Consider the following 11,311-nt stretch of genomic DNA (forward strand, 5'->3'; position numbering starts at 1 on the left):
TATTTCTTGATGATCATTCAAATTGTTGCTCACTTAGATCAGTCGCATTTCAGCAGCTGTGCTGAAATTAAGTAAATAGGTACTTGACGCCGTACTTTGAAGCATATGAATTGGTGCTTGCACTTTGTCTTCTTGTGTTTCATTGTTGCCATGAATACACATTGAATTTAAATGGTGTTGATGCAGCCCATGTATATACTTTCATTTGCAATGACAACACGGATGGCAAAGGAGATAGTTCATCATACCGTCAATAATGAAAGGTATTGAACAACCGTTTACTTTCAGTGTACAGTGTTTGAATGACTTTAGTGCCTTTCCATGTTGACTTTTCTTTGACTAGTATTTTTCAATTGATATTGATATTAAAGAACTTTTTGATGATGATTTAGGTGACAATCAACTTTGTTTGATGTTGATTTGTCTCAATTAGTGTTGTTATTTTGTCTTGTGGGTGTGCATCGAATGCTGCTCTTGGAACATTCAGGCAGCCTTTTTTCCTCCTCACTGTGGTGCACTTACTATTCCCTTCACGTTGCAAACCATTACAAAATGGTTCTCATTTCCACAGCCTTTGCATATCTGTCCAATGGCAGAACATTTACCTTTGTGGGGAAATGGAAATCTGCACCTGAAACAACGTATTTTTCTGTGGAGATATCACTTTATGCTCTTCAGCCTTGTGCTTCTGCTTAATTTTCATGTTCATGACTGACTCACTTAGGGCACTTCTAGCCCCTATGTCAGCAGCTTGTTGATCGGCACACACTAGCTCTGGCAACCCCAAGAACTCACTCCAGACTAAGAGTTTCTCTAAACATTTGTTGTCTGAATTAATCTGACAGGCATTCATCAATAACTCTGAGGTGCATTTGTCAATAACTCTGAGATACATTTACTTCCTCATCATTAAATTTATTGATCTTAGAGTGTTTGATGAGCGTATCTAGTATCTCAACAAATTGGTCTATGGTGTTCACTAACTCTATGTTGTTCTAGTCTAAAAATGTATCTTTGGTAATCTACATTTGACATCAGATTGAACTTGAGATTCAAGGCTTCTTTAACTTGATTGTATGTAACTTTGTCAGCTTGCAGCATTTTCTTTATGACTTCTTTTACACCCTCACCAGCAAGATTCTTAAGGTATTTGAAAATCTTGGTTTATTCTAGTGTATTAATGAAATCATCAAATGTCTCTATCCAAGAAGTCCATTTATCACCAATCTTCTGCTTTGCGGAAGTATTGAGTGGTGGTAGTGGTTTCAGGAAGGTGGCGGCATTATAACAGTTTGTGGAATTTACTGGTGCAGAAAATAGCATTGTCTCAGACGCTGCTTATGGGTCTTTGTGGACTTGTTTATGCAAACCATCTCTGAAGCCTTGCAATGTGCTGGCCTTTGGGTCATCTTTCGGAACTGATGAGAAACATGACCTCTTTCTTGGTCTCTAGTGGAAAAACATCCTTTAAGTATTCCAATCACCACTCTTTGCCTTTCAGTCTTTGAAGACCTGTGGAGTTGTTCTGAGCCCCACTCAACAGCTTTAGTGGCATGCTGTTTCAGGTGTGGACCTCTCCGTGAGCACAACTCTGGACACTTCTCCTAGAGCCACTTCCCCAGTGCTGTGGTGTGTCAACTCTCCTTAAATGGTTCTGGTAAGTAGATGACAGTTTCTTAACCTGAATTGCTTTGTTTTAAGTCATCCTTTTGTGCTTTTTGATACCTGGTTGATCCCAGCCTCACAACACTACTGATCGCAGTGTGACTGTGTGATTTGCTGTCGCTATTTGGTGCACTTTCAAAAACTTGTTGTATCCTCCTTCAGCATTATTGTTCTGTTTAACGTATAGCTTTAGGTTGTGTAACAGTGTGTAGCCTCTCTTTATGGCCTAGCTATCAGGTTCTTGGCCAACGTTGTGTAGACTTCTCAGTGAAGTTTATTGTTACCTTCAAGTGCTTCACACTGGCTGGAGTTGAGCTTTGACTCCACATACGCCAATGTTAATTCCATATTTCAAAAGAGGCACATTTGGCATGTAAAAATAGTTTGCTGGGACCACAGAAAATTATTTGGGAGGGCACTGCTGACTTTGGGTTACTTAGTCCCCTTCTTGTCACCAGTTGTAGCATCTTCCCCAGCCTGAGTCCTCACCAATGAGTACACCACAAACTGAGCAACATCTTACACCTATTTACTCATCTATATGTAATCATGACCCAACATTCTAAACTCTCATTCACTTCACTATACTCTAACACTTATATCACAGTTCTACTGAGTCCATCAGGAGCCAAAAGGGTTCAGTCATTAAGAACTCACACAGCACTACAGCTCCCAACAGTTTCCAGAACCTTTCCTCAAATTATTAGAATTGTATGAAAAATCTTTGTTTTTAGTTGAGTTTTCAGGTTTGAAAAGGCTTTTGGTGAAGATAACCTGGAGAAGGTTATGCAACTCATGCCCTTGTGGAAATGAAATGAAATGCAGATGTATATCGCACAGCTTATCACCCATGAGGGTCTCAAGGCGCTGTCGATGGGCATGGGGAGATTAAGTGATTTTCCCAGAATGACGTTGCACCGATGCTGAGGCTCAAACCCAAATCTCCGTCTGTCGAGGCACTCGCACTGACCCCTGTGGTACATCCTCTCCGTGGAAACCTTTTTTTTTTTGTTTTCAATAATGTGCATATTTGCCTGGTTTTGCTATGCGTTGGCTGAGTTAGGGCTCAAATCTACAGCTACCCATATTGCAAAAAACGGATGCATTTTCAGTGGAAAAATATGATGGTCTCTGTTGAGTTTAGAGCTCTTACCTGTCACGAGCTCTAGGCATACCTACTCAAATGAGGTGGAATTGTTATCAGGACACTTGGGAAAATGTTGGGTGGTAAAAAAAATCTATAGTTCTCCAAAGACTTCAAACGTTTTTCTCACAGAAATGTGTGGAAAATGTGTGTTTTCATTAATGTTTGAGGTTGCTAAGGCTTCTAGGTAAGATTACCTGAAGACAGCCACACAAGTCATGCCCCTTTGCACTCTCCTGATTATCTGATTATCTTATAAATGTGCAGGTTTGCTAGGTTTCCCTAGATGCCAGCTGATCTAAGGCCCATAACCTATAGCTACCGACATTGCACAAAAAGGGTGTGTTTGCAGTGCAAAAATGTGATGTGTCTGTGTGGTGTTTAGGGCCCTTTAGTGTCACGGGCACTAGGACTCCCTACACAAGTGAGATAGGATTATCATTAGGGAATTGGGGGAATAGGGGAATAGTGGGTGGTAGTCAATGTGTGACTCCCCACAGTTTCCAGAACTTTTCTTCACTTATGTGTGGAAAATGTGTGTTTTTGGCCAAAGTTTGAGGTTTTCAAAGACTTCTGGTTGAAATTAGCTGGGAAGAGCCATGCAAATCGCACACCCCTGGAATCCTTTATTGTCTAGATTTCAAAATGTACAGGTTTACTAGGTTTCCTTAGTTGCCAGCTGACGTTGGACCCAAAATACACAGGTATCCACATTAGAAAAAGGGTGTGTTTTCAGTGCAAAACTGTGTTGGGTTTGGGGCTCTTTCCTGTCACAGGCACTAGTCACACCTATGTGAGTGAGATAACATTTGTATCAAAACACTTGAGGCAAAGCTGGGAGGTAGGAAATCCCTAGCTCTCCACAGATTCCAGAAGCTTTTCTATGGGTACTTGCCATGTGTGGAAAATGTGTGTTTTTAGTCACAGTTTGAGTCTCGCAATGACTTATGGGTAAATTTACCCGGAGGCAGCCATGCAAGCCATGCCCCTCTGGACTCCCCTGGTTATCTAGCTTTTAAAATGGCAGGTGTGTTAGCTTTCTTTAGGTGATGGCTGAGCCTGGGCCCAACATGAACTGGTATCCACATTGAACAAAAAGGGTGTGTTATTAGTGGAAAATGTGATGCGTTTATGTTTTGGTTGTGTGCTTTTCCTGCCATGGGCACTTGGCCTAATCATTCAAGTGAGGTAGCATTTTTTTTTTAGGAACTTAGGGGAATGATTGGCAGTGGAAAATGTGTGGTTCCTACAGTTACCAGACGTTTTTCTCACAGAAATGCATGGAAAATGTATGTTTTAGTTACTTATTACCTATCTTGTTGCCAGATGTAGCATCTTCCTCGGTCTTGGTACCCACCATTGACTACACCAGACACAGATCAGGGTATTACACATCTTTATTCATCTGCGTGCAACCATGAACTCAACATTTTAAACCTGCATTCACTTCACTGCGCTCTATCACTTACATCACAGTTCTACAGAGTCCATCATGAGCAAAAAGGGTTCTGTCATTAATAGCTCACAAAACACTACAGCTCACTACAGTTTCCAGAAGTTTTCCTCAAAGACGTAGATGAAAAATGTGTGTTTTTGGTTGAAGTTTGAGGATTGCTAAGGCTTCTGTGTAAAATTACCTCGTGAGAACTATGCAATTCATGCCCCTGTGGACTCCCTTGGTTTTCTAGTTTTCAAGAATGTGGAGGTTTATTAGGTTTCCTAAGGTGTTTACTGGGCTTGGGCCCAAAATCAAACAGCCTCCCACATTGCCAAAAATTGTGTGTTTTCAGTTCCAAAATGTGATGCGTCTCTGCTGCGTTGTGGGCCCTTTTCTGTCACAGGCACTATGCCTACCTACACAAGTGAGGTACTATTTTTATTGGGGACTTGGGGGAAGGATGGGTGGTACTAAATTTATGACTTTCCACAGTTTCAAAAAGTTGTCCTCTAAGAAATGTGTGGAAAATATGTGTTTTTAGTCCAAGTCAGAGGTTTGCAAAGGATTATGGGTAAATTTACTTGGTGGGAGCCAAACACCGCTGGACTCTGTTGGCTATCTAGTTTTAAAAAATATGCAGGTTTGCTAGGTTTCCCTAGCTGCCGGCTGAGCTAGGGCCCTAAATCCACAGTTACCCATGTTGCAAATAATGGTTTGTTTTCAGTACAAAAAAATTGATGTTTTTATGTTGGGTTTGGCCCAGTTCCTGTCAAGGGCAATAAGCGTACCTATGTAATTGAAGTAGCATTTTTATTGGGAAACCTGGGGAAATTATGGGTGGTAGTAAATGTGCAGCTCCCCACAGGTTCTAGAAATTATTCTCACAGCTGTGTGTAAAACGTGTGTTTCAGTCACAGTTTCAGGTTTGCAAAGAGTTCTAGGTAAATTTACATGAAGAGAGCCATGCAACTCATGCACGCCTAGACTCCCTTGTTTGTCTAGTTTTCAAAATTGTGCACTGCTACTAAGTTTTCTTAGGTCATGGCTGAGCTTAGGCCCAAAATCCATAGCTTCTCAAATTGCATAAAAAGGGGGCATTTTCAATTAAACAATTTGATGTGTCTATGTTGGGTTTGGGGGCACTTTCCTGTCACGGGCGCTAGGCCTACCCACACAAATGAAGTAGCATTTTTAATGGGGAACTTGGGGAAATGGTGCATGATAGGAACTTTGTGACACCCCACAGCTTCCAGAAGTTTTCCTTACTGAAATGTGTGTTTTTCGTTGAAGTTTGAGGGTTGCAAAGGCTGCTAGATAAAATTACCTGATGAGAGCCATGCAAATCAGCCCCATGTGGACTCCCTTAGTCATCTAGATTTAAGAAATCTGCAGGTTTGCTAGGTTTCCCTACTTGCCCCCTGAGCTAGGGCCCAAACTCCGGAGCAACCCACATTGCACACAGTAATGCTAAATGTGGGAATACACCAACATTCATGGGTGGATGTGTGGGAACACCCAAGCTCCACCCGTGAAACACCTCAGTGGGGCAGAGTAACGCAATACTGTGATTTACACTGCTCTGCGTTACTGTAGATCTATCAAGCCAAGCAGGGTCATGCAAGGTGACCTTGTGTGGATTAATAGATCTATTTTAGTAGTTGCGTGGCCCTTGTGCCCCTTGGGGTGCTGAAGGAGGGACACAACTACTTGATAAATATATCCCAGTGTTTCTAAAAATGTAAGCATAAAGGTCGGTTTTATCATCTATCATCACACTATCTATCGATATGCGTGTTATCAAATAGTAATTTAGAATTAGTTTATTCATGGAAATATGTACACTATATCAAGCAAACTTTTATCATTCCACGACCCGATCGAGTCTTGGCATACATTGCCTTTAATATGCATTGCTTTTAATATGCACGATGGTCGCCTCCCCTTTGTGTTAAATATGTTTCATTTTAGATTCTACACAAATCTAACATGTGTGACTCTTTGAAAGTCAGAGAAGGAAGTAGGTCGAAATTTGAATGCAGGTGTTACATTGTATGGGTGTTCAGTCAAATGGAAATGTCCTACTTATCCCCAGGAGTGATACATTATGCTAACACACTTGCAAGTTAATTATGAGAACGAAACCTCTTGAAAATTAGAGCAAGCCACGTTTACTATAATATTGTTATAGAGTTGTATCACAGATTCCTGTCAAGCACAGCTTCGATGTGGCATAGATTGCAATGTTTATGAAATAAATTACTTTGTTTTTGTTGTTATCTTATTTAAACAAAAATAACTGGTGACAAGTTAAAAAATTGACCTAAGCTCTCTCGAGTAAATAAATAATATATTTTATGTAAACATCTCATTATAGGTCAAGGGCATTTGCAAACATTTCCCCAAGGGCCAAAATGGGTCCATGGTGTGACTGAAGGCCACTTTGATGGCAGTAGGGTGGGTGTCGGGGGGAGTGGCGGTGTTAGGTGGGCATAAGGGAAGTGAAACATGTACATGGTTTGAACTGTGAGCCGTGGAATTATCATGAGGTTTTCATTCCATGCTGCCCTTTAAACCAAGTCCCTGGTCTCTAGAAGAGATGTGGATTCGACAGTATTACCTTATGGTGCATCTAAGTTGCTGTTTCTTTACTACATTCTAGAGTAAACCTTTTCTTCTCGTTATCCCGACCTTTGGGGATGCAAGTGGCTTGATTATTTAATTAGAATGAAATAGTATCTTAGAGTTCAAAATCTCCTTATACCTAAATTCTCTAATTTGTAAACCTTAGGAGAACTTCGAGAAAAGCTGTTATGCAAGTGGTAGGGTGGAAAGTGTTAGCCATAGCAATAGGAGACTTGACAAATAATCCTGGTGTTACCACTGGATCAAAATATACTGGTTGTGAACATGTCTTTTTTATAATTGCCAGTCTATCATTGTGACAAATTGTGTTTTTTTGGCACTCACCTTTTCTACATATTTCAGCTCTCCTTTTTAAAAGGATAGTATGAAGTTAAATGTATCGAAGCACTGGCAGTAAGTATGTAATAAGAAAACAGGACAGTGGCCAAATAATCATTTGATTTTACAATGGGAGAGAAAATACCAAGTCTCCTAGTTAGCTCAGTAATGTGTGATGTAGTGAGTAAGTTATGAACCTTAAAACAAGGAGTCCTGTACTGTAGTGTTGGTTCTCCAGCTTCACCATATTTTTCATTGTTGTCAAATCATGTCGTTTCTTTGCCTCCTTATTTGCCACACTGTGATAGAGGTAGACGAACCCACTCAAAACGTAAGCCAAACTCCAGCCAGATGCCTGGTTCTGACTCATCTCAGGGATCTTTTGGATGCTTGAGCACCAAATGATCCGAGCCTTGATATGGTTTCTGTCTCCCACCCACACTCGTACCACATCCACCAAGAAATGAAGATGAAAGCATTACCATTTGATGTCATTTAAAATAGGAAAAGAGATACTCATCCAGGGCCTACATTGCACAATGTGAAACCAGAAAACTTGGGATCGATCCAAGGTTCTCCAACTGATCCACGTGTCTGATCCCAGGCAATTGTTTTATTTTAGCTTGACTCTTTTTCTTTCATTATTGCATATGGGATCACTTTGATTCATATGAGGTAGGATAGACTATAATGGTGGTCCATGCATTAGAAAAACAATTACCTCACATAGAGAGTGCACATGACAACTGACATGCTTTTTGGTTTACATATAGCAGTGCTGTCAGAGATTGGTGGACGGCGGACAAGAATGTTTCTCAGTTCATGTTCAAAAGCAATAGCTTCAAGTAAATGCCACTTAATGCAGTGCTATAATCTGATATACGAAAGTGAAACTTCGAAGAGACTTTACCATAAATTGTTTCTTGCACAATGGCTTTAATTATGTTCCGTTAGTGGTATTTGTAGTGCATCACACTCACTCCCTGCGAGGTATCCTGGAGCTCACAGTCCAGAGAGGTGGGCCAAGAGTGATGCGGCTAGAAAAGCCAGGCTTTAAGCAGCTTTCTAAAAAGTAGGGACACATGAAGATGTTTCTAAACGTAAGTGATGCAGGACATCTTCTGCGCTTCTTTTCCTTTACGTTAGTTATCACGTAAATAACTTCTTGCTTGTTCTTACTGAATTTTAGCGCTCACTCAAGTGAACTACAGACCAATGCAGCTGTTCCCCAAGTGACCACAGGTAAGGTAAAGTGGACGACATGTGGCCCTTGGGCTGTACAAGGAGCTTCCGGGATATAGATCTTGTTTCCACACGAAGGCAGTTGCATAACAAGGCCACTGTAGGACTTAATCCAAGCAAGGAAAATGCCTCTCATTCTACGGACTGATTGAAAAGTGCAACCCTGATTGTTGTACAGTGGGCCCCCATACCATAGGCCCTGGTGCTGCTGCCTCTGCTGTCCCAATGTGATAAATACGTCCCTGCATGGAAGACAAGTGAGAGATGCGCAACCAAGTAGTCTAACAGAATTTAGAGGTGCAGAATTGATTTTCAATCTATTCATGCATGTGTTATTATTTTGTAACTTATTTAAAATTACTTTTTTTTTACTACATAGCTTACTTAGATAACACTGGAACTAAGGCAACTGTGGCAAACAAAGCCTTTTTCTCAATGCCTGCTTATGACCTCACACATCACATCACTCAACGCATGTTGCATTACATCATTGATAACATTACAGCAACATCTGAAATGACATAGTTATTCAGAAAACTATGCATATCATGGATACAAGTTAGAGTGCCTTCAGGGCACGAGTTATACCCACTTGAGATAACTATAATTGGTGAATTTCAAGTGTTTTTCATTTAAAACTGTTTGATTAACTTGTCATGTTCACCTAACTATAACATACCTTCAATTTATATGTAATTGCAAAAAAAGAAGCATGGAACGTTGGGTAGTTCCCACGTTTTAGGGGGAGAACAACTGTCATATGAAGCACTCCATAACAGCATCAACACTTCACCCTGAACATCCTCACCTCAAATGTTTATTTTTTTATCAGCTTTAAGCATAGGATTAGCACAGTGACATCCACACTGAGGGGAAAAGTGGCAAAGCTTTTTCCATTATTGCAACAAAGTCTTTAAGCATTGGGACAGCTAGTACCATCAATGCTGAGCTGAAAAATGACAAAAGTCTTTTACCACTCCAAGCACAGTATTACAGCTTTATATTGGTAAAATACTATCCAAGATATCCTGAAATAAATAAATGTAGCCCCTCACACATGTGTTTTACTTGTTTTAAAGCAGGTGAGAGAGGTCCAGATGCAAGGGCGTCTTGAGTGATGCATTATTTTAGGTCATAAGCAGTGCATAGGAGAAATGCAAATTCTAGATAGCTCATTGTACTGTACGTGGCAAATTTCTTTGTTTTTTGTTTTTTAAACATTACTTTATCTAATTTCAGCACCTGTGTATAACACCACTTTAACTTTCATTAAAAAAAATATATATTCTGAAATGTCCAGCTATAGTGAAGTGAGCTTAACACATTACATCACTCACCACTTTTTCATATTGAAATAAATTCAATGAGCTACCCCTAGACCATATTTACAATCACCTCTATTGTGCTAATGGGAACAACCCTTTGCAACATGAAAGACATGAATCACAGTTATGAAATCCTTACCATTAAGTAAATAGTAAGATCTTTTTACTGGTTTTCAAGGTATGCTTCAGTTGTTCTAGCAGAATTTGGAAACAGGACTTCGATTTAAGACACAACCTCTTTAAAACATACATTTGCAACTGAGACTAGTTATATTCAGTCTCTGCTTTGTTTGAATGAAGCACTGTTTCCACATAATACTTTACTGGTAGTTAAACTGTCGACTATATAATGTGTACTATACTGAATCAGACTTGTCCCCAGGACTATTTTATGCATGCACAAAATGTTTGTTTTTCATTGAATAAATATGTATATATGTAGATAAAGATATACTTATGTAGATAGATAGATAGATAGATAGATAGATAGATAGATAGATAGATAGATAGATAGATAGATAGATAGGACAGCCTTTAAATTCAACAGATTCTATTATGACAAAAAAGCTTCAGGAGTTCCTAATTTTGTCTTGATTACAAAATCTTAGCACATTAGTTGTACAATAAATCTCTGATGGGCCTCACTTCAGCGTGTTTCCAGTCTTCAGGGAAGGAAGCCATGGTGATGGAGGCATTTAGCACTTTCTTTAACTTGTCGCCAATCACCTTGCTATCAAGGTTGAAGATGTGGTGGGGACATAGGTCCGTGTGTGCTCCCGAGTGTACAGAGTTCATGATGGAGACAGTGGCTTGAGTTATGAGATTGTCTCAAAGGGTGAGCAGGTATTGGAGTTTGTGTTCATGGGTGTGAGTAGGCTTATGCTCTAAGTGGTGGAAGGGTTGGGCATTAAAGTAAGATGTTGTTGTTCTTCACTCTGTTGCTGGATGTAAAAATGTGTGGGGTTAGTGACAACTTGTTGGAGACGATGTTGCTCATGCTTTCCAGGAGGTCGGTTGTGTTTGATTCTTTGCAGTCGTCAAGGTGGAAGTTAAGGCCTCAAAGGATGTAGTGCTCTGAATCAATGGCGATCTGGATGATGAGGCCAAGGATGGAGTTGCAGAACTGATGGTACTTTTTCCATGCATCTGTGTAAAGTTGGAAATTGAGATGCTTCACCTCTTGGTAATATTATTCTTTTGAAAGAGTCTCACACCTCACAAACAGTCCTAGGGGCCTCCAACATTGGGAAAGAGACCACCTTAGTGGTTTGTATATGTTCCTCAGTCTCTTGATAAAGAAAGGTCGCAAATTCATCAAGTGACAGCCACCATGTGTTCAGGTGCCAGAAATCCCTTGTCCCCTTGGTCTGCATGACCAATGGAAATTCTATAGTCCCATGCTTCGACTAGCCCTGGGAATGGTACAAGATGATGAGATCCTGCAATCCACAACAGGTAATGGCCACAATGGAGAAATGATCTATTTAAGAAAGTGGCTAATGGATGGCCAAATAAATCGTATAGCATTTATTGACT

The sequence above is a fragment of the Pleurodeles waltl genome, chromosome 1_2, assembly GCF_031143425.1.
Source record: "Pleurodeles waltl isolate 20211129_DDA chromosome 1_2, aPleWal1.hap1.20221129, whole genome shotgun sequence".
Classification (NCBI taxonomy): Eukaryota; Metazoa; Chordata; class Amphibia; order Caudata; family Salamandridae; genus Pleurodeles; species Pleurodeles waltl.